Below are 25,193 nucleotides of genomic sequence, written 5' to 3'. Positions count from 1 at the left end.
TTTTGGAAATAAATGTAATAGATGAAATAGATTTAAGTAAAGTATCATTCTATGTTGACTTTTGATTCAGTAATATTCAAGATTTTTTCAAAAATAAATCTTAATTTTAGTAGTACATAAACAATATTCAATTTTTCATTTTATTAGTAATGAGATGGAAGCTTTAATTATTGTTATTGAGGACTTAGCAACTTAAGGAATCAGGTCTCGGAGATGTGTCTCATTTAAATGTGCATTTTAATAAAGCATTTATTCTAAAATTTGAAAAATATTCTAATAGTTTCAACTAACCTCAAACTTAAGTATTTGGTGATGCATTAAAAGGAATATTTTTAGAATTTGAACTCATCAACACTGGTGCAGAATTAGCATTCTATGTCTCAGTTTGATAGAGAATTCAACTGGAAAGACATTTTCCTCTCTGTTGGATTTTTGTGTTTATATTCAATATTATAAATAGAATAGATCCATAGCCAATTGCAAATGGCTTTTTCCAAAATTATATTTTTCTACTGGTATAAACATAGGATATATGTCATTGTGGTATAGCATTATGGCTAGTAAACATTTGTCTATTCAAAAAGCAAAAATTAAGTATTCAAATTACTGAACAATTTATGAGGAAGCTATTTGAGGAATGACTTTGATCTTTAGCTATCCACAGTCTGGTTTTGGTGGAAAGTGGTATAGAGAGAAACTATTCACCAGTATTTGTTAATCTTCCATAATTAAAGAAAGTGAATGAAAACTAAAATGAACTGTTTATTAAAATAATTAAGCTAACTAAATGGGCCAGTATTGTTTTTCCCTTGTCTGGAAAGCCATTTCAGCAAATGGTTGCCTCAGTAACAATTCATCCATGTTTGTTACAATTCGTTAAAGCTCTCCCTAACTCAATGAATTTAGTGATCCTGCAGGAAAAGTTACATTTCTTGCCTGAAGGGCTTGGCACATGTAATTTTCTCCAATAAACTGACCACTGATATTCTCCAACCAATAAGGCCTCTAGCAATTCACACAATAAGCACTCTAAAGAACAGTGTTCTGATTTTGATTTTGTAATCATCAGTGATTCCATGTTCAGACAATAACAAGATAATGGACAGGTTTATTAAACCAGTTACTGAAGGACCAGAATAAGTAAGGGGTTTCATTGTTTTTGCTTGTGTGTAATTTCTCGTATTGCAGAAAATATTTAAGGCAAATAATTACAGGTGGAGAGTTTCTAGTTCTTGCAATGATTCCATACACAGCTCTTACAAGCTTGCAGACGACTTCCATGGCCCACTCTCACCCTGAGACTTGCAGGTTCTGACCACTCTGTGATGCGTTGGGACAGACCCCATTACGGGGTGCCAACCTACACTCTTCACAGATTTGTTTGCAGCTTTAATGTATAATACCTTTTGCTTAGTAATTGTAATTAAAGACATTTCCACATAAATATAAATTTCTTTCATTGTTTCTGTCTCTGTTTTTACAGATTTTGTTCTGTAAAAATATCCGTTTTGTCCATGTGCAAAGCTATTCTATAGGTCCTGAAACGAAAGGTCCTGACATGACTGCTGCTGCCAAGTCGCTTCAGTAGTGTCCGACTCTGCGCGACCCCATAGATGGCAGCCCAACAGGCTCCTCCGTCCCTGGGATTCTCCAGGCAAGAACACTGGAGTGGGTTGCCATTTCCTTCTCCAATGCATGAAAGTGAAAAGTGAAAGTGAAGTCGCTCAGTCATGTCCGACTCTATGCAACCCCATGGACTGCAGCCTACCAGGCTCTTCCGTCCATGGGATTTTCCAGGCAAGAGCACTGGAGTGGGGTGCCATTGACATGACTACGGGCTCTCTATTTTTAAATCATCATTGTACTTTCGATTGTCACCATAAATTAGTAAAACTATCTTATAAAGAGTGGTCTCTATTACGAAGTAGTTATTTTTGTTCAGAGAATAAATACACTGAGGCAGTAAATACAGTTCTATGAATCACCCTGAGAACAGCGACAAATGCACAGAGTAAAGGCTGTAATATTGATGTTGATAACAGTAATGTGTGCTGTGCTTAGTCACTCAGTCATGTCTGACTCTTGGCTACCCTTTAGACTGTTGCCTACCAGGCTCCTCTGTCTGTGAGATTTTTCAGGCAAGAATACCAGAGTGGGTTGCCATTTCCTCCTCCAGGAGATCTTCCCAACCCAGGGATCGAACCTGCATCACTGTGTCTCCTTACTGCTGGTGGGATTTTACCGCTGAGCCATCAAGGAGGCCTGATAACAGTAATACTGCTACTACTACTAATGACTAACCATAAGCACTAACATATTCTAGACGCTCTGCTTAGTGTTTTATATACATAGACACATTCACTCATTGTACCCATCTGTGAGGCAGTGACTATTATCCTCACTTTACAGATAATATCACAGAGTCTCAAAAACAGTATAATATTGGCTCAAGTTCTCACCTAAGTGAAATATTTACAAATTGCAAAAATTTTTCCTTACCCAGGGAAGTGATGTTAGTTGTTTGTATTTGTGATGTGTGATATAGATTGAGAAGAGCACTTCACATTTCTCTGTCCCTTCCAAAAACCATAAGAGACTGTAGGGGAGCCACCCCTACATCCTGCCCATGATACCAATTGACACATTGCAGTTTTCGTGGCTAGATGCACAGCACCACATCTTGTATTGTATCCCTGGTAGGAAACCTAGAGCTCAGTACCTGCAGCCCTAGTTGGTACCTCAAGGCCTACTGTGGAACTTAAACCAAAACAATGCAAAACACACATAAAGCCTGAGTCCATCTCAGAGAGTGACACGTGCTGCACAGTTTCCTCACAGTATAATAAAAGCCCCATTAGCTGATTTCCAAGGCCGCTGTGATTCTGATTCATTCCTGTTATTTCTTAACAGAGACCCTCACACAACATCTGGATCATGTGTCTGCAAAGACCAAAGTTTGCTATAAGCTCCATTCTTTGCTCTGCCTTTAGTATGTACACTTTTCACCTATAGACCCAGCTGTAACCTCTGACTTGACTCTAACATCCTGAAAGTGTCAGAGGATGAACCTGTGGCCTCTTCAAGAGGTGTTCACCACTCAGAAGGAGAGGCTTTGACAAAGTAGCATGTTTTCTTGATTATAAAAGCTAACTCATGTTGGTTTCAGAAAATTTTGAAAAATCTTTGGGAAAGCATAATTCAATTTTTGAAAATTACCCAATATACTACTATTGAGAGCTTCCCTGATGGCTCAGACAGTAAAGAATCCCCCTGAAATGCAGAAGAACTGGGTTCCATCCCTGGGTCAGGAAAATCCCCTGGAGGAGGAAATGGCAACCCACTCCAATATTCTTGCCTGGAAATCCCATGGACAAAGGAACCTGGTGGGCTACAGTCCATGGGGTCGCAAAGAGTCAGACACAAGTGAGCAACTAAACATCCATGCCTGCACTGCTATTAACTTTTGGTGATACATATGCTAAGTAATCTTTCTCTGAGCACACATACAATGTGGATCACACTGTATATGCTGTATGTAAATTGCTCTTATGCACACCTACTCTCATTAAATATTCTGCAATATCATTTGTAATAGCTCTGGAGGATTTCACACACATAAATATGTAGGTGTATGCAGTAACTTGTCTAACCAGTTCCTTATTTTGACCTATTTAGATTCTTACTTTCAGTGTTTTAATACTATAAATAACAATGAATTGAACATCACCTGAATAAATATTTGGTTACATCTCTTGTTCTATCCTTAGGGTAGACTTTGACAAGAAAAATTGCTACATTCAAGCAAATGTACACTTTTAAGAGAAAAGGGTCTCAGTAATGTTCAAGGAATGGCTATGTATGAAGTGGCATTCTTGCACTGTGAGGAATAATGGGGACGGTAGTTTGGAAGTGGCAACCACTTGGAAGTGATTTTTCATTCACTCACTTCCCTTTCATTCCCTCCGTTCTTGCCTTTCAGCTATACTATCCTCCAGTGTAATTAACCAGTACCTTCTTGACTTACATGGAAGCCAGGAGGCTTTTTCTTACAGATCATATCACACCTGGTATCTCTAAGTAAATAGAAAGGGCTTGAGGCTAGGCATCGGGAAGCAATAGCAACAGACAAAAGGGGGTGAATGACCTTTGGGAAATCCTGCTTGTGAGGAATGTTATTGGCATGAGTAACTTCCTGGTAGAGACTGGATTTCAGAAAGTAATGTTTGCTCCATGGGATCTGTTGTCTGCTACAGATGGCCTGAATATGTAAAGAAATGTAGGAATTCTCCTTGCTTCTCTGGGAAGCTTCTTTAGAAGTATGAGGGCTTGGTAGAGCCAAGAATTAGATTAGATTGCCTTTACTCTAAGGGACTTTGAAAATCTATGTGTACCAAATCCTGTTATCTATCTTATTGTCTTCATAACACTTGTAAGTAGTTGAAAACTCACTGATTTTGTGAACTTGTCATTATCTCCTTATTCATTGTCTGTTGCCAAGAAGATAAACCTGTCTAACTTGTTCCCTTTATATGTTCAGCACCAAGCCCAGCAGAGAGCACTATTTTGAACTCAATATTGGCAGGATAAATGAGTGAAAGAATTTTTCTCTCCCTTTGAATGTTCTTATTTTTAGTATATAATAAATTATTTACTAATTATTTTTGTTTTGCATATGGCATCAGGTAATTTCACCACATATGTACATTTTCTTTATAGCTTTATAGGATGCTCTTGAAGGACTAAGGGACATAATGTAGAGGGGAATTTGCACCAACTAAATGACATTTATCAAATATTTGTTCACTAAACTGGAGGCTAAAATTATGTTGGACTTCCATGGTGGTCCAGTGTTTAAGACTCCGTTTCCTTTTATATTTTATTTATTTAATTGTTTGGCCAAGCTGTGCAGCAGCCTGGAAGGTGGAAGATGGGATCTTAGTTCCTCAACCAGGGATGTACTTGTGCCCTCTGCAGCCGAAGCACAGAATCTTAACTGCTGGACCACCAGGAATAGATTCCACAAGCTGGGTGATGCAGCCAAAAAAAAAAAAACAAGCAAAAATACCTCTGCACTTCCACAGCAGGGGGCACAGGTTTGATCCCTAGTCAGGGAACTAAGATCAAGGATGCTGCACAGCAGGGCCAAAAAAAAAAAGTCAATTTCTGATTTCAGTATCAGATACTATAACTTACTGGATCTGGCATTTTCAGATAAGACTTGGTGACATTTTGTCTTGAAATACTCTTTCAATCATCATAAAATCATGCCTATCTCAAGCCTGGTTAATATAAAAATTTGCATGAGGAGAAAAAACATTTGAATAAGGAAAAAGTCAGTAAAATCAATGAGTGGCAGGCTAAGACAAATGTCACATTTCCCTCTTGATGGATTTAAATCATTGTACTATATTTAATAAAAAATTAATCTTCCTTATGGAAAGTAACATGGTTATATCAATAGAAATGCTATGCTGATCCTACCTGCCCCATTCTTTGTTAATGGAATGCATCTTTCCAAACACTTGCATGATATTTACCTTGCCATATGTGTTATTTCTATAAGCCTACTTTGAGTTGCTTCTTACTCAAATCCTTAATTAATGCAGAGCTTAGAGAGTAAAGACAAAATGCAAAAAATAGTCTTGAAAGAAGGCCATTAATGTATGACTGAAAAAATAATTTATTTTCAATAAACATGGTTTCAGACTATCTAGATAGAAACCTAAGCATCTCTCCAAGTGTTTGATTTTCTCCTTTCCTCCAGTCTTTGATGACATTGACTGTAACCAGACAACACCTCCCCCTGGGAGCCTTCTCTTCTCTTGGAGCCCCCTGCACATTGGATATGCCTGATATTTAAGCACCTATCAGCCTAACGAGATGATTTTTTTCAACAAGTATTAACTGAGCACTTGCTACATGGCAGACACTGTGATGTGGTTAAACCAAAGAAATTCCTGCTGATGGTGAAAGTTGCACAGCGGTGTGAATATACTTGATGCCGGTGAACTGTACAGTTAAATATGGTCAAAATAGTATGCTTCATATTATGTGCATTTTACAACACAAAAACATTAAAAAAAATGAAATCCTTGCATCAGAGAACTTACAGAGAGGTGTCACTAACCAAATAGTTCTATGATACACTGCTAAATAAATGAATACTGTAAAGAAAAATAAAACAGGGTAAAGGAATATAGAATTGATAGGGTGAGGGCACCATTCTAGGGCCTTCAGTCAGGGTGAGATCTCTGAGGAGGTCTAATTTGATCAGAGACCTGAGATGAAGAGCACTAGGCAGAACATTGTGGATAGAGGCATGTATGTGAGCGTGCTCGGTTATGTGTGAGTGCTCAGTTATGTGTGCGTGCTGGGTTCTGTGTGCGTGCTGGGTTATGTGTGCGTGCTGGGTTATGTGTGCGTGCTCGGTTATGTGAGCATGCAGGGTTATGTGAGCATGCAGGGTTATGTGTGCATGCTCAGCAGTGTCTGACTCTGCAACCCCATGTGCTGTAGCCCGCCAGGCTCTTCTGTCAGTGTAATTTTCCAGGCAAGAATACTGGAGTAGGTTGTCATTTCTTACTCCAGGACATCTTCCCTACCCAGAAATCAAACCCGCATCTCTTGTGTCTACTGAATTGGCAGGTGGGTTTTTTTTTTACCACTGCACCGCCTGGGAAGCCCAGAGGAGGCCACAGCAAATGCAAAGGCCCTGAGGCAAAGCATGCCCCATGAGCCTAACAAAAGGTGAGGAGACTGCTATGACCAAGAGCAGAGTGTGTGAGGATAAGCATGTAGGAAGTGATGCGGAGAACCAGGAGTCAGACCTCAAACCACTATTAGCACAAAGATCTTACCCTGGGGTAGGTGGGCCAGAACACTCAGGGGGTCTATGAAACTGGATACAAAGGACATTTCATCTGTATTTTCATTAACCCTAAGAGAAATTTAGCATTTTGTTTAGTTATAAGAGGAAACAACAAAGTTACATTATTAGTTGTAGTTTTTGTGACTTCATAACCAGTGCCGTCTATGGGGTCGCACAGGGTTGGACACGACTGAAGTGACTTAGCAGCAGCAGTAGCAGCAGACTTTAAAATATTTTCATATCACATAATAGATATCTCAAATACTCTTTGTGTTCTTCACTACTTTGAAATTATAGTAATTAGACCCATTGTTAATGTCATTTTAATGTTTTGATACCTGCATTGAAATAGAATTGATTTTCTTTGTAACCACATATGTTTCTATTTATATAATAATAATAAAAAAATGCTTCTGAGTTGTCCACAGGCTCGAGCAGACTATTAAAGATGTCCAGAGTACAAAAACAGTTAAGAATTCTTACAGCAGTGAAATAGGTATTGTAGTCTTAATCAGAAAATTTTTAAATAAAATGGAATAAAATGCAATCTATCTCAGGGCATGACACATAATATAAACATATGTTAGGAATAAGTTTTGTGAAACTTTTGTATAAGTTATCTATGTGTATATGAGTGTTTCAGGAGTCATAGCATAAGATCTGTTTCTTTCTGTGGATCATAATAAAAAATGTTGAAGGTTAACAGATTAGATGGAACAACGTTGACAAAAGGTAAGATGATTCTGGATACATTTGTGAAACTCTAGTCCCCGCAACATAGAAGTGCCCCATACAGGTTTCTTGATGAACTGAGCTAAGAGGAAGTTTGTTCTTTCTGCTTCAAGGCTGACCCTCTCCAGTGCGTCTGATTCCTTCTGTCTCCCCTTCTTCCACTGGGCTTTGTTCTCTGGTATTCATCTCTCTCTTTTCTGAATCTTGAGTCTCTGCTTCTTCCCTGTCAATGAGTCTATAAATATACTTTTGATTCTCCCTCAAATCATGACCCTCTTTCCCAAAGCCTTGTACTGTTTTCTTTCTTGTATTTATATTAAAATATTATGAATGTATCCATTCAATAGTCAGGAAATATTTACTAGGCACCATCTGTGTTCAGGCGTCATGAGCTAACGCCTGGTCTCCTGGGGCAGTCTTACAACTAATTATAATCCAGCATCGTTGCCCTCATTTCACAGAAATAGCTTTTATCATGTCACCAGTGACTTTCTAAATCCCAAACTCAAGGAACATTTTTAGTCTTCAATTTACTTGACTCTTCTCTCTCTCTCTCTTTCTGTTTCCCACACCTGTTAGGCTCATACCTTCCTATCAGTGATAACATACCACAATTTTCTGTTTCCTTTCCCTCTTTCACTTCTCACATCCCCTCACCCCTCCCTGGAATGCCTTTTTTCTCAGATGTTCTAGCAAAAATCTAATCAACTTTCAAATTCTGGATTAAGTGCTTCCTCCTCAGTAAGCTCTCTGCCTCATCTGCCCCTTTCACTCATCCCTACATCGTTCCTCCTAAGCTAAGTGACCACCTCATTATCTCTATCACCAAACCTCATGTATTCATATATACATATATATATGCAACATACATTACATATATATAGGTATATACAATATATAATACATATATATGTGTATATATATAACACACATTGCATTTCAAGCAATTATTTTTTTATCCACCTTCTATACTAGAATGGGGAGTTTCCATGAAGATAAGTAATAACTCTTAACACAATGCTTTGCAGAGGATGTGTACTCTTGAGAATGTTCATGAGTGAATGTATGGATGAGTGAATATATAAATGAATGAGTGAACTAGTTAAATTCTTCTACTATTCCTTCAACAATGAATTAAACCCCAGATCTTCAGCTGTGCCTAAGACATAGTAAGTTCTCAATAATAATTTAATGAATAAAATATCTTTAATTCAAATAAATAGACATAAAAACTATTGAATGATATATAGGAAATAATTTTTAAGTTTATATATACATTGACTGTTAGACATACGCCCAGTAGCCAGTTGTTATAACCAATTCTTGTTACCCAATTCTTTTTTTTTAAATTCTTCCTTATTTATCTATAATATAGTCATGGATAAAGAACTGTTTTATAAACAGGTTAAAATAAGTCTTAATCAAAGCATTATATGTGTAAGTCCAAATTTGTAATTCAACAAGTATATCTCATTGCTCTTCTGTGCACACAATACTGTGCTCAGAGTGCCACTTATGCTTTACACCACTGAAGTTGCTAGGGAATTTGTACCTTAGCTTACCAGGAGAAAGAACAAAAACTGTATCTCCAACAGATGACAGAGTCTGAGCACAGAGGTATTCATGCTACCAAGCAATTTATCAGCAGCAGTGAATCAAGGTCCCCTTGTCAAATGCAAGCATTGGGGTAACGAACAGGTAATTTCCCCTCATTGAGGAAAACATCATTAACTTGCTCATATTCTTCATGTGTGCCCTTGTCTATCAGCAGCTTCCTTCTTTCCTTTGATTGAGTGCGTACGCTTATCTGTGTCTTGACATTGACCACAATTGGGAAAGTCAGGCATCTGTGCACAAGGTTTGGACATTAGAGATAAATAGACTTGAGATCCCACAAATTATTGATGTTATTGCAGCTTCAAGTGCCATGCCACCCTTTCTCTCACCTCCCGACAAATGGCTTCCCATCTTTATCAAACGAAATGAATGCTCAAGTGGCACTCTCAAGTCTGGGCAGAGACATCTAAGGGGAAGTATAATCATTGCAAATCTTCCTGTAAATACACATGGTTAGCCCTTTAAGTAGAACTCACTGGCTGCCTGTCATTATCAGAAAGAGGAGTAATAACAGTGTTTTTTACCGAGCCAACTCAATATTGAGATACCCTTCCAAGACATGTTGGAACCCTAGAGCCTTCATCTTTATCAACGCTTACACACTAGTAAAATGCATATCATACCTATTCACAGACTTAGATGTTTTTCCTACATAAGTAGCATTCCTTGATTAGATAAACAATATGCCTTGGGAAATAGTACTTTGAGAAACATTTAACAAATATGCTTTGAACCTGGAGTGACTTTATATGAGAAAGATACTATTATACAAGGAACTTAAAAGTTTTGTACATGGAAAATATGAGGAAGTTCAAGTTTATTTAAAATTAAATGAGATTCATTTAGCAAATTTTAGTGCATTCAAAGAGCAAGAATAAATTTATAGACCTTTAAGAGAATCTGGTCATACATCAGTTTGTGAAATTCAGCATAACACTGTGTGGAAATGAAATTGTCTAGGACAGTAAGGGAGAAGACATTTCTGAGAAGATTAGGCCAAACTAAGAAAGAGTGTGTATGTCTCATCTATTTAGATTGTTATATAAGTTTCCTAGGGCTACTGCAATAAATGACCACAAATTGGGTGGCCTAAAACAATAAAAATCTGCTATTTCAGAGTTCTGTAAGCTACAAGTCTGAAATCAAGGTGTCAGCAGGGTCATGGTTTCTCTGAACACTCCCACGTAGAGTTCTCCCATTGCTTCCTATCTTCTGGCAGTTGTTGGAAATCCTTGGCATTTCTTTGCTTGTGGCTGCATCACCCCAGTTTCTGCTTCCATCTTCACATGGCTATCTTCTCTTTCTCTCTGTGTTCACCTCTGCCTTCAAATTTTCTCCTTGTAAGGACACCAGATGGATTTGGGGTCAATTCCAATCCAGCATGAGCTCGTGTGTAAATGCAAGCATGCTCAGTCACTAAGTCATGTCTGACTCTTTTGTGACCCCATGGAGAGGTAACCTGCCAGACCCCACTATTTATGGAATTTCCCAGGGAAGAATACTGGAGTAGTTTGCCATTTCCCTCTCCAGGGGATCTTCCCGACCCAGGGATCAAACTTTCATCTCCTGCATTGGCAGGCCAATTCCTTACCACTGAGCCACCATGGAAGCTCCTGTATGAGCTCATCTTAGCTGATTTCATCTTAAAAGACCCTATTTCCAAATAGGATCACATTCTAAGGTCCAGATGGGCATGAATTTTGGTGGGACTTAATTCATTCTGGTACAGTTGCTAGATTGTTTTATTTGAAATAATGGTTGGTTAAATGATTCTTAACCATGCACAACAAGTAGACCTCAGCTGCCCAAGAGAAGAAGCCACAGTTCCACTCTTGGAACTGTGTCAAGTAGCAGAATCAAAAGGGAAAAACAATCAGATAGGTGTAAAGTGCATATGTGCATGCTAAGGTGTTTCAGTCGTTTCTGACTCTTTGTGACCCTCAGGACTACAGCCTACCAGGCTCCTCTGTCCATGGGATTCTCCAGGCAAAAATACTGGAGTGGATTGCCATACCCTCCTTCAGGGGATCTTCCCGACCCAGGGAGGTATAAAGTATCAGTACATGAAATCGATTTTTTGAATATTAGCATTATAGATCAGTCATCATTTACTTTTCAATATTGTTAGTGTTTATGTTGGCTTATCAAACAGTTTTGTTTGCAAGAAGTGTTTTGCTTCTTTACACTTGTAAATTTTATGTGCCCGCTTCCTGAGTAGCCACCCCTCTTAAGCTTCATTCTCTATAGATTTCTTGTTTTTACTTCCTGTGTACATTATATAGCTGTTTCCTTCCTTAGAACCTTTGTCCAGGCTGTCCTTTCAGACTGGATACTTCCCTCTGGGCCCCTTCCTGCATGTTTCCTTTGGGCTTTTTTTTTTTTTTCTCATCTCACATGATACTTCCTAAAGAATGATTCCCCAGACACTGTTCTTATCTTTATCCTGAACTGGACATCCCCTCTCCGTCTACTATATTGCTCAGTGCAAAACATTCTCTTTGCATTTACCAAATAGCATGGTAATTACCTGTTAATGTATCTGCTTTCTCCCGATACACTGTGCATTCATGGAAGGCTGAGATGGTTCAGAAAATTCCATGTAGACAAATGAATAAGTAAATAATTGACACAGGGACAAACCAAGGCACAGTTGTAGGTCCCTATTTGAGAGTGATCAAGGTATAAATTCTGCCCTTGGCAAGCTTGCGTGGATGATGGGTGATGTGCCTGCATATCACCATATTTTGAGGAGACAGTCTTTAATACCAGAAAGAAAGCAAAATGGAATACATCAGAAAATTAGCAAATTGGGCCTTTATTCTAACTAACTGTAGTACAGTCTCTGGAGATTTCAGGATAGGTGTGGGAATCAAGCTAAGCATTGAGGAATAGCTCTTTCTTGTGGAGGTGGTCTGGTGGGGCAGGTGGGGCTACTGGGGAATCATGAAAGGTAGGAGAACTTTAAGGCAGAAGGGAAAAGAAAACATGATTGAGGGCATGAAGATGTATACATCTAGGATCCATTGAAAACCAGTAAATAATTCAGCTGTGATGCAGGGCTGCAAACATAATTAGATAGTTGTGATGAAAACAACTGGAAATTAGATGAGAGCTAGATCACAGAGGATTTAAGTGACAGTACAGAGAGATGTTACAGGAGTATAAGGGAAGAAGGGTGTGTTCAGAGCTCTGTCTGCTTTTGTGAACCCTAACTGCCCAAATCTGTAGACATATACAGAAGAAGCACATGAGGGAGTCAATGTAGAGTGTAAAGATGGCACACTGCTGAGGAATAGGATGGTTCTGGATGAGGGGCAGGGGAAAATTGTTATAAATGAAGAGCAGAAGAGTCATTTTAAAGGTAGACATTACAAGATCTAGAAAAAAGTAAAGGGAAACTGGACTTGTAAGACAGATGTACTCATTGGTCTTTAAAAAGCAAAGAGGGAGGAAGAAGAGAACTAGAAAGTGGATCCCAGTGATTCTGTGAGACTGTTCCCATGCCCTAGCCAGGATGAACTGCACACTCATCTGTATTCCAACAGTATTTTCTTTCAGCTTTTCTAACTAAATGCTATACAAACTGTAGTCTGTGGGAGAAGGCTATTTTGTAAACTATTAGCTGCCCATTTGCAAGGATAAAATACAGAAACTGAGCACAAACTTATAGAAACTGGTGGCAATCTGATATTGTCACAATATCCATAACTATTGTTTTGTATTTTAATACTGTATCTGTATACTATGGACTGGGGAAAACAAAACAAAAACTGATCCTTTGCCATAGGCTGTTTGAGAAGCTCTTGTTTTGTAAAACCAACTTCACTGAAATAAAGCATAATTTATCTGTCCATTTCTCCAGTAGCTTGCCAGTTCAGTGGAGAAGAAGCAATATGTTTGCATCCTTTGTAAACCTCAGTTTTCAAGCATGAGTGAAAGCACAACACACATCATCAATAAATAGAATGGAATTGATCTTGATAGCTAGTTAATCGTTTTTTCCTGTTGAGAGAGCAGGTCCAGGTTGATTGTGTGGGGTAGAAGTTATAGAAATGAAACTTAGGAGACACAAATAGACACAGACAATTGTTGTTGTTCATTGCTAAGTTGTGCCTGACTCTTTGTGACCCCATGAACTGCAGCATGCCAGGTTTCCCTGTCCTTCACTATCTCACAGAGTTTGCTCAAACTCATGTCCACTGCGTTAGTGATGCTCTCCAACCATCTCATCCTCTGTGGCCCCCTTCTCCTCCCGCCCTCAACCTTTCCCAGCCTCAGGGTCTTTTCCAATGAGTCAGCTTTTCAGATCAGGTGGTCAAAGTATTCGACCTTCAGCTTCAGTATCAATCCTTCCAATGAATATTCAGGGTTGATTTCCTTTAGGATTATGAATGCTTTCATCTCCCTGCAGTCCAAGGGACTCTCAAGTATATTTGCCACAGTTTGAAAGCATCAGTTATTCAACGATGGACATTCTTATAGTCCAGCTCACACATCCATACATGACTACTGGAAGAACCATAGTTTCGACTCTGTCGACCTTTGCCAGCAAAGTGATGTCTTTGCTTTTTAATATCCTGTCTAGGTTTGTAATAGCTTTCCTTCCAAGGAGCAAGTGTCTTTTAATTTTATCAAAACATAAGTAGTGATAAATTCAAATACAAAAATATAAGTAAGCAAGAGATAGTTCTCATAAGATGCCACAGAAAGAAAAAGTGCTGGGGTCCAGCCCATGTGGATCCAGGGAATTCGAAGGGGGGACGGCTTCGGCGATCAGGATATGATAGAATTAAAGATATAAAGAATGGTTGAATAAGGATAGCTCAGCGAGAAAATTTAGTGGAGAAAAGAGGCTGAGTAACTTGGTTTACGTGGAAAGCCAATAAAATTTCAAGACAAGAAATTTGCATCACCGAAGTAGGCCGCAGGCATCCTTCCATTCTCCCAAAGGAGAGGAGACACTAAGGCCTCCCCGGTCAGATCTTAGAAGCCCAGGCATAATTAGTAGGCTTGACGATCCTCCATGCTCCAGATGGGAATTCAGCCAGAAAGTGAGAGAAAGAAGGACATGAGGAGACCAGTCTTTCCAGGAACTGATCCCATTCTTTATTTTCCAGGGTCCACTTTTATACACATAGATGTAATACAAAAGTCACGTGGGGTCAGAAGTCCTGACTTTTATCAAAATCAGGTGCTTCATACAGATGTATACAAAGGTCTTAGGGGTGTTACATCATCTTCTGGCCAGGGGGCCTGCTGACAATTTATGACCCTCTCCTTGTGACAGCGGTCAGTCAACCAGAACACTTATTTCTCCAGGAGTGATTATTCTTAAAACAGACACCACCTTCCGAAGGCACCAGATAAAGTTACATTCCTATAGGGTGAAGGTGCAGTGGGTTTTAATTAAGGAAAGAATCTGCTTAGCCTAAGGTCTAACGTGATTAATATCAAAGGTTAATACTTATTTCTTCTATATATTCATCAATGTGTATAAGGGCAGGGGATGTGGAGACTTAGCAGCAAACATTGGCTCAACAAATGAAAAACCCTTCACCAATAAAATTTTTAATCAGCCCACTATACTACACTAATAATTTCCTAACTTTTCAAAAGAATCTGTTTTTAGAAGGTTTAAAGCATCTCGTGCCTCTCATGGTTGGGAGGCTGTGAACAATCACATGTGGCCGCACAAACCTGTCAGGCAGGCTAGAAAACCTTCAGAGGAGTTTGTAGATTGAAACACTCCTGTCATGCCCAGGAATTACTATTAACTGGAGCTGTAAGTTAACTCTTTGTCAGAGAGAGGTGGTGGGGGACAGCCCCCGTAAAGTCAGAGGTGTAGGTGAGAGCACAAAGCCGTAAAATAGGCAGACTCTGGTTTTGGGGGTAGATGCTCGAGAATTTCCAGGAGGACTCCTGAGGCTCAATCCCACCTTTGCGTGTGCCGAGCCTCCTTTCTCATGACCTTTGCCACAGGCAGAGTTCCTCATGCTGGCTCCTGGCAAAAAAGAGCAGTGAAAAGGAGCTAGAAAAGTTTGACCAGTTGTGTGTGCTTCAAACTTTGGGGAAGAAACCCTTGGAAAAGAATGGGCCAAAGATGGGAACAGAGAGGAGAGGCTGAAACTGTCCTCAGAATCGCAGGGCACAGTGAGATCCGACTGATGAACACGCTTTCCTTCTGAGACTGTTGCCTCTGCTCTGGATCAAGTTAAACATCTATTAGTGCAGAATGGGAAAAGTGCTCCAGTTTCCAAGGTCCTGAACATGATTCATCCCAAAATAAGCAGCCTAGTGTCCTTGACCCAACAAATCTCTGCTTTTGGTGATGACTTTCCTGAAGAAAGACAGATGATTACTCGGCGCACAGCAACATGTGTGGTCCTGTGGACAGACTGAAGTCGTTCTGGGCTCAGGGTCTGCTACAGGTGTCTGTGCATGCTTTCGTTGTTTCACTTGATCTACCTACAGAATTTCAATTAGTTTCCATCTGCAAAATACAAAATCGAATCCTTCTGAATGCCCTGAACTCGTTCTAAGCACCAGGCTGTGTTGCCAAAGTAACAGTTTGCATGGAATCTAGGCCATATTTCAGAGAATCTGGTCTGACCAGAGAGCCTGGTCAAACTTGAAAGGATGATAGTGACAGTCTAGCTAAGCTTCTATTTTGTAGAAAGGTAATTAACTCACAAAGTAATAAAATAACTAGTTCAAGCTTACATAATGAATTATTTCAGATAAAGCAGAATGAAGTTTTCCTATCTGCAAGACCCTGAACAATTTCTAGTATGCTTCAGTGCTTCTCTGTCAACTATTCAGTTATCACATCATGATTTTACCATTGGTTAAAACAACAAAACTCCCAAACGTTGAAATCAGTTGATGGTTGGAAAAAAATTTCTGTGTGGTTTTTGCTACTCCCCAGGAACTTGGAGGACCTCACTGTGTTTCAAGATACTATAGCATTCCATGATGGTTAAGGACAGAACCGCTAACAAACAGGATTTAACATTTGCAGAATAAAGTTCATAAAATAAAGCTACCTTTACAATGAAGAAACACCTGTAAATTATTTAGAAATTTTTGACATTTTGAGCTCTCTGCTTCCCAGATGCAAATTTTAGGATTTTAATTGTTTCACCAAAAGTCCACATGGCCACCAAAAGTACATTAGAAGGCAAGAGACTGGATTTTGACTACATGAATATGCAAATCTCATCTTCACAGTGAGGTGTTCATAGTACCTACCTCCTAGAGTTTTTATAAAGATCATTCAAGGTAACAATTGTAAGGTGGCTGACGTGATGTTCTAGACATGGTATGAAATCTACAAATGTTAACCACTGACAATAATTAACAGATAGTCCTGCAGGGAGTTTTCAGTATATAAGAGGGAAGATTAGACTTGATGATGAATAAGATCTTTTCTGTTTCTGATTTTTTTTTTTTACTTTGATGGTCCTTCCTATCATTAGGCCATTTGCAAGTTAACTAAGCCTGTGTCTCTATCTCCAGAAAAATGCTATTTTTAAATACCTTCTTTCAAACCTAATTAATCAGTGGACCCCGGTCTGATTGCATTTCTTGCCTTGGTTTTAAAAGGTGCTCAGTCATTATTGAAAAGGAAAGAAACTAACCCAGAGGGAGTATGTATTGTATGCCATGATCATCAGTCACGTTACATGGTCTATCCGGCAGTCTATGAGGGGGGATAGTGTCATTGCGTTTTATAGATGAGGAATAAATCCTCAGAGATTTTGACTCATCAAAAGACCCAGTCAGAGTGAGCATGCAATTTATTGTACAAACCAGGACACTTTCCAGAGTAAAAAGGGGGCATTGTTATGAATTATTCTGGCAGGGGAACTTCCTGGCAGTTCAGTGGCTAAGACTTCACCTTCCAGTGCAGGGGGTGTGGGTTTGATTCCAGGTCAGGGAGCTAAGATTCCACATGCCTCACAGCCATTAAACCAAAACTTAAAAAAATAAATAATTATTCTAGATCAATAGTTATAAATTAGAACTGTCCCAGATAAAGATCAGGGGCATATGGCCACTTTCCTTGTGGCCAAAAAGAAGTTATGGGGCCAGATCCCAAACACAACACATCCCCTAAGTCCTGTGTTTAACTACAATGATGGGAAAAAAGATCTTCCCTGTTATGATTGTATTATGCTGAGCTGGTGGTTAGAACCCAAATACAAGTGAAAACTGGGATAGTACTGTGAGAATCTAGTAACCTGAAGAGGATACAGTGGTCAGGGCATCGATGTCCTCTGGAGCTTCTATAGAATCAGGAAAGGTGTTATATGCTGAATGTTGCTTGTGTCCCCCAAATACATATGTTGAAGCACTGGCACCCACTATAATGGTAGTTGGAGGTGGTGCTTTGGGGAGGTAATTAGGTTCGTATTAGATTGTGAGGGTAGGATCCTCATGGCGGGGTAAATGTCCTTATAAAAGAGGAGGAGATATGACACCTCTCCCTCTATCTTCCTGCAAGCACCACAATCAAGTCATGTGAGCCGCAGGGAAAAGGTGAATCTCCACAAGAAGCAGGCTTTCCAAAAGACACTCAAACTTTCTGCACTTTGGTTTTGGATTTCCTCACCTCCAGAACTGTCAGAAATTTACGTTGATTAATCCATCCAGTCTGTGGTATTTTGTTATGGCAGCACAAACTAAGACAAGACCAATTACTAAGGCATGACTATAAAGGCCTAGGGAGATCTTTAAAACTGAGGACAAGGCAACTGAAAGGCAAGTCTGAGAGACAGAGAGAGAGAAAGAGAGAGGTGGGGGGAGATATAGATAACCTAATAGGCACCTAAATATAAACCAGAGAATAAAGACGTCTAGGGACTGTCCCTTCTCCCAGCAAGTAAGCTAACCCAACAGCAAAATTGAAAACTTATAAAAAGAAAGGACATATTCATACCTGATTTTGGTCAACTAAGTAATTCTGGGAAATGTATCACCAATAGATTGTATTTGCAAATGTAAAAATAAGAAAGGGATCAGTAATATTCATTGCATTTGCTTGGTCATTTGTACTTTCCCAACGGTTAATATTTGGTGAAGCCATAGGACATGCCAAGTACTGCTCTCCATGTTCTGTATATATCTACAGAATTAAACTGTTCTGTGAGGCAGGTTCTGCTTTGTTTTCCATTTTACAGACTAGGAAAGTGAGGTCTAGAGATGATGATTAACTTGTCTGAGACTTTTTCTTTTTCCTGCAGAGTGGGCAGATTGGTTTCCCACAGCTGATGAATCAAATGACCATAAAAAGAGTGACTTGAGGCGGCACTGGTGGTAAAGAACCCCTCTGCCAATGCAGGAGACATAAAAGACACAGGTTTGATCCCTGGGTCAGGAAGTTCCCCTGGAGGAGGGCATGGCGACCCACTCCACTCTTCTTGCCTGGAGAATCCCCATGAACAGAGAAGCCTGGCAGGCTATAGTCCATAGGGTCACAAAGAGTCAGACCCAACTGAAGCAACTTAGCAGGCACGCACAAAACAATACATTTATTCTCTTATATATAGTTCAGGAGATCAGACACCTAAGATGACTTAGACGTCTGGCAGGGCTGTTTCCTTATGGAGGCTCCAGGAAGAATATGTTTCCTTGTCCTTTCTAGATTTTAGAAGCTACCTACAATCCTTGGCTTATGGTTTTCTTCTCCAACTTCAAAGCCAGTAGTAGCAGAGCACCCTCCAATCTCTCTCTCTTTGGGTTTCTGTCATCATGTCACCTGTTGCTGCTGTTGCTTCCATTGAGCCCACTGAATAATCCAGGATTATTATCCCATCTCATGATAAGTAATTTAGTCATACCTGTAAACTTCCTTTCACTGTGTAAATTGACATATAGTATTCTGTCTTCCACAGCAGGGTCCATGCCTAAGTGTGGCTGCAGAAGATACTGCTGTAAACTACTGAACCATAGTACCTGAAAACATTTAAACATATATTTTATCTGAGTGTGTGCTATATGCCAAGAATTTGCCTCATGTTGGGCATATGATACTGCACAAAACATCTATGATCCTAAGCTCATGTGCAGTACTGGTACTGACATATACATAATCACAAAGCAAAAAACAGTGAACTATGGAAACAAACAGGAAAGACAGAGAAGAAGAAAATTACAAATTAGAGTTCAAGGAGGACTTCTCTAAGGAAGTAGCATTTAAACAAAAACCCAAATGACGAAAAAAGTATATAGTGTGTTCATCCAATATTTGACATGATTTTAAAAGGGTATTGATAGTGGCTCTGGTAAGAGATTAAATCATGGGGTAGTTCCATCATTCTTTCTGTTTCTTCTCTTAATTTTCTAAATGATGAACTATTACTTTAAATTAGAAAAATGAAAGAAACAGTGTTTTATGAAAGGAGTGGTGTGTGTGTTGGCCTTTAAGATTGAATCCGTAGAAAGTTTCCTCAATCGACTGTGAAATGGATGCCAGACCTGTTTCTGAAGTTTGTTCTAGAAGACAGTGTCTCTCGTTCAAATGCATTAAAGTTTTCTCTACAACCAGTACTTCCTTAGATTACAAATTCCTCTTATTATTCAGCATCATGCTACCATGTCAGAAAGTGCCAAGTCAACACTCTAAAATACAAAAATTGGAAAATACTTGGAATGTTCTAAATATTTAACCTTTTCAGATTATACTCGTTAATTTCAAGCTTGCTTATATTTTGTGTATGGGAATGACACTGCCTTACTGGAATCCAGTTCTAGCCACTGCTATTGCTCTGAGAAACATCCTAGTCTATATTTAGAACAATTGACTGGGTAGAAAAAGGAAACAGGCTCTTTCATCAATGTTTGATCTGATAGATGCCTCCAAATGCCGGTCAGTTCTCCACTGAATGTTACCATGGGCAACGGTTTTAAGAACTTTATATGAATAAAAGAGAACAGGATAAAAAATACTGAACATTTGTCTGTGTGGCTTTGTCCATTTTATTCATATGGCTGTCTAGACTTAGATCTTAACATTTTGATGATTTATTGCTCGGAGCCCTTATGCATTCTCCCCTGGCGTACTGAAATGCATACCTAATTGGGCTCCCTCTCTGTTCCTCCTTAACCCATCCCAGTCTTTTCAACCCACTGCTGCCAAAGTAATCTGCCAAATAATGCTCTCACCACACCCCTCCGTGCTCAAGAAGTCAACATAATGCTATCTATAAGTATTTACTATGTGACAGGCATTCAGCAAGGGCTGGAAAGTTTTCCTTTTACAAATCTAGTTGGAAAAAAGAAACATTTGAACAATGAGTTCTAATACAGGGTTGGATGACATCAGTGTCAACTGGAGTCTAAGAAACCAGCTTCTAGAGCACAGAGGAATAAAGAATTAATTATTTAAGAGCCCAAGCTCTAGCTAAATAAAGTACCTCTGAAGAGCCTTTGTTTCCGGTTTCAGTCTTTCTAGATTTAGCCCATTCTCTGCATTCATAAACTTACATCTCTGCCTTTTTTTTACAAGCTACTAGAGACTTCTCCATTAGGACTTTTTTGAAAGGCAAGTTTATAAAATTCACATGATTCCAGTAAAAATAGTAATGGGAATGTATTAACTCATTCAGAAATACTTCTAAACTTTTGGCAATGATCTAAAAGTAAAGCTTCAGGTGAGGCTTAATCTACCAGTTAAGATGTTATCACACCTGAGTCCTGATTTCCTTCTTTTCTATGCCTTCCAGTCTGATTTATTCTATAACCAGTTTGCCTTCCTGGCTATTCTAGGTTTAGTCTCAAGTAGCAGCAAGAGGGCTTAGTTAGGACCTCACCTATTACTGTCATCTGCAAAAAAGCAAACAATTCCCTAAAAGGCTAACACAGTTCCTGAACCTTATTTTCATTGACTTGAGTTGAGCCATACCCTGCTTCATGAATCAGTTATTGTCTCTGGAACATTATATCAATTGTCCTAACTTAATTTGGACCCATACCTAGAGTTGATGGTGGTGTCATCTACTAACTGATAGTGAAAATTGGGGAAGAGTACTTACTTAAAGGGAGAACTTCCTACTGTTTTACCAAAAGAAGAATGAATATACTGGACAGTAAGAAGTGAATGAAAGAATTAAAAACCAGACAAATAATTAATAACTTGTTTTAGCCTCATCATTCTTGGACAGTATTTTGCCATAATATCTTCTTAGGCAGTTGCAAGAATCTCCAACTCAAACATTGTTTAAACTTAGAAAGTCTGTCAAATACTGTATTTTTTTTCAACAAAACCTTTTGAGTTTATTGCATAACATTTTACATAAAACAAACATTCAGTAAGTTTTTATCATTACTTATTCCAAAAATTTCCACTTCACCATTCTGTTTTGTTTTTTCTTGAAAGTCACCAGTGTTCTAATTTTAAAACCAAAGTTTTTCCCTTGTCTTTTCATGGCTTTACTTCTTTTTAGCTCACTTCTTTTCAGCACTGAATAACACTCCATTGGATGGATATACCATACTATATTTATCCACGCATGTGCTGAAGGACATCTTAGTTGCTTCCAAGTTCTGACAATTATGAATAAAGCAGCTATAAACATCTAGGTGCAGGTTTTCATATACACATAAAATTTTCAGTCCCTTTAGGTAAATACCAAGGAAAATATTGCTGACATATAGAAACAGTAAGTTTAATTTTGCAAGAAACTACTGGACAGTTTTGCAAAGTGGTTGTGCCCTTTTGCATTCCTACCAGCAGTGAATGAAAATTCCCATTGTTCTACATTCACCAGCATTTGCTGGTGTCAATCCAACTACAATTTTTGAAACCAATTTATCATGTCAATGAAAAAAGTGCTTCCAGGACTGCTACTGCTGCTGCTAAGTCACTTCAGTCGTGTCCAACTCTGTGCGACCCCAGAGACGGCAGCCCACCAGGCTCCCCCGTCCCTGGGACTCTCCAGGCAAGAACACTGGAGTGGGCTGCCATTTCCTTCTCCAAAGCATGAAAGTGAAAGGGAAGTCGCTCAGTCGTGTCCGACTTCCAGCGACCCCATGGACTGCAGCCCACCAGGCTCCTCCATCCATGGGATTTTCCAGGCAAGAGTACTGGAGTGGGGTGCCATTGCCTTCTCCGGGCAGGACACCTAAAAACACTGTCAAGATATGCAATGGCCATCTCTGGAATTTGAACTCTTGATTTGGGTACTTCAAACATTAACCTCTCTAGGGTGTAAATCAGAGTTAGTTTTCACACATATATATGAGATATTTTATTGAGATATTTAAAAATCAATTATAAAAAATATAGCAGAAACCCTAAATTTTCAGTGAGAAAAACATTGACATAGTACACAGATTTTATCCCAGATTCTATGAAGTCTAATCCATGGCTCTCAGGACATCTGTGAATTCTATCATAGTTGTATGAGACATTGCAGTGTGTGTGCCTTTTTCTAAGCAGATAATTCACAAATTTCCTCAGTTTCCTAGAAGTGCCAATGCCCTATTAAAGAACAAGGTTTTCAGTATGGATATAAAAACTGAGACACTTTTCTTCGTTGATGCATTCATTCATATGAGCAATATGCATTGCGTGCCTTCTACATGCTGCGCATTACTCTGAAACCTAGGAAGACAGCAGTGAACCAGTTGAACAAATTCCCCATCGTCATGGAGTGAAGGATATAGGTAATCAAGATTAAGCTGACTGTACATGGCATACATAATTTCACTTACTGAAAATTCCACCCATCACACAATCAATCTATATAAAGTTGTAGTAGCCAGAAGCTACTTTAGATACACTGAGTAAACATTAAATGATTTTGTATTATGCAATTCTGGATCATTCCATAACCTTTATTATTTATTAATCCTAATAATCCTTTATTATTTGTTAATTTATTTTTCCTCTGAAGGGCTAGGCTCAGGCACACAAATTTCCAAGTCAATCATTTACCGAGTCTAGCTCAATGATCTCTCATTACGAAACATGAATTTTAAACGTGCATTTTAAAAGTTGGGTTGTAATTAGGTTATTGGTCTGCTACAAAAGCTTTATTGTTTAATGATCACTTCTTAAACCCAGGTCAGACTCCTTCTGACCTTGATGCGTGCACACTTAGTGCTCACAACTTTCCTGTGCATACATACCTCCAACCACCACAGCACTAAACACCATGAAGGCTTCCCTAAAGTCATTCTTGGTAGTCTCACTATATGTCTTCGGAAATAAGCTGACTGATAAGTGATAGCAGCCTGTATAATTATTATTGAGCATTTATTGTGGTTCTGGAACTGGGTTGAGCACTTTCCAATTATGAATGGCAGATCATGCAACACAATACTAAGAGTGTGGGTTTTGAATGTCAGCTCTGCAACCTATTTAGCTGTGAGACTTGGGCAAGTTATTTAAATTCTACACCTCAGTTTTCTGGGATATTAAATAAGATACAATAAACTCACTTCATAGGTTGTAGGGAGGAGTATATAAGGTAATGTATCTTCTTGCCTGCCTGATGGGCAGAAATCACTCAGTGAATGTTGATCATTAATATTATCATTAAAATTCATAACAGGTATTCAAAATAGTTATTATTATTTGTATTTCTGTATGAGATTTACCAGAAGGGTAGATACTATCTATTCTTTTGTTAGATAGTCTGCATCTCACTTCATTATATCAGAAATTATGAAGATTCCTTGGAACCTTCTCCAGGAAGTCTTTAACTGATTCCCCCTTTTAAATATCATTTTTCTTGTTTGTTCTTGATCCTAGGATATTAAATAGGGATATTTAATAGGGATATTAAAAATGGACTTTATCTTCTTGAATTGGATAGTTTTGGAAACAATGTATTATAGACAGGAAAAAAAGCAAGGCATAGGGTAAAAGGACTCGATTTTGAACACTGATTATCAGCTGTGTGACATGCAGCAAATTATTCAACCTCTCTGGTCCTCAGTTTTCTAATCTCTAAAATGGGAGCAATAATAGTTTTTTTCTGGGTTGTTGATGAAAATGTAATACTCTGGTATAGAAAGAGCACCTAATAACAGTGCCTGGCATGTAGGCAGGGTCTAGAGGCAGAATAAATTTCTCCTCTTCACTCTCTCCAGGAAGACAGATTTACTCTACTTCGTATTCTTCACAGAAGTTAGCACACTCTGTTACAAATATGCAGTGCTTAGAAAGTATTGAGTCAAATTAAATTGCTGCTACATCCAGTGATAACAAATGGCCATATAAACAACAAGGACACATTGCAGTATAAATCTATTAGCTGCATTTGTGGCTGCTATAGTATTATTTTTATTATGAATTAATAACTGCATATCAGAATTATACCTGGGGTTATCTCTTACAATATCACTTACGAACAGCTAGTGTGGATGATTAATCTTTGTGAATTCCTCACCACTGTGAAGTGATTTCTCACTAGTCTATTCCTCATACTTTGAAGATACCCTGCTCATAAACTTTAACCCTTGAGTTATAATTGTTACTTTACTTTTCCGCATTTCCTATTAAATGGAATCCCCTCAAGGAGAGACTCCCCTCTTGCTCATCTTCTACTCCTAGTCTCTGACACAGCACCTTGCCTGCAGAAATGTGCCAACATTAGGCCTTGGTCCTCCAAGAACTGAGGAGATGGAAGATCGTGGTGACTTGTAATGACCAGAGCGTGTGTGGAGTTCAGGCGAGCAGAGGAGGAGCATCCCCTCCCCGCCAACAGATGTAAGGAGCCCTCTACTGATGTAAGGAGCCCAGAGAGGCTTTCTGATGAATTGATGCATGCACTGAATTTCAAAAGATAAAGGAGAAGAAAGTGTTACTAAGAAAAGAATACTCATTAGGTTGCAGCAATGAATGTGTCTTTTAGTTAAATCTCAAAGAAATGTAGATGATAGCATCGGCTATTGAACTTAACCATAAAAAAGCTCACATTTTTCATGACAACAAAGATGCCTCACTTGCTAATTGAAGTACATACCTTAA

General features: G+C 38.8%; 1 protein-coding gene and 1 long non-coding RNA gene across 4 annotated transcripts in view; both read left to right on the top strand.

Moving 5' to 3' along the window:
- Positions 1-25,193, top strand: part of KCNIP4 (potassium voltage-gated channel interacting protein 4) — a 1,326,525-nt gene that overhangs the window by 823,416 nt on the left and 477,916 nt on the right. The gene's annotated exons all lie outside the window — the stretch shown is intronic.
- LOC132345491 (uncharacterized) overlaps positions 1-25,193 on the top strand; it is a 51,236-nt gene extending 26,043 nt beyond the window's left edge. The window contains exon 2 of the long non-coding RNA XR_009494849.1: positions 1-25,193. This exon is cut by the window's left edge and continues 13,719 nt beyond it. This is a non-coding gene — a long non-coding RNA (uncharacterized lncRNA).

Source organism: Bos taurus, chromosome 6 (genome assembly GCF_002263795.3).
Source record: "Bos taurus isolate L1 Dominette 01449 registration number 42190680 breed Hereford chromosome 6, ARS-UCD2.0, whole genome shotgun sequence".
In the NCBI taxonomy this organism is placed as follows: Eukaryota; Metazoa; Chordata; class Mammalia; order Artiodactyla; family Bovidae; genus Bos; species Bos taurus.
Note: the sequence above shows the minus strand (reverse complement) of the source record. Positions and strands in the feature narration are given on the sequence as shown.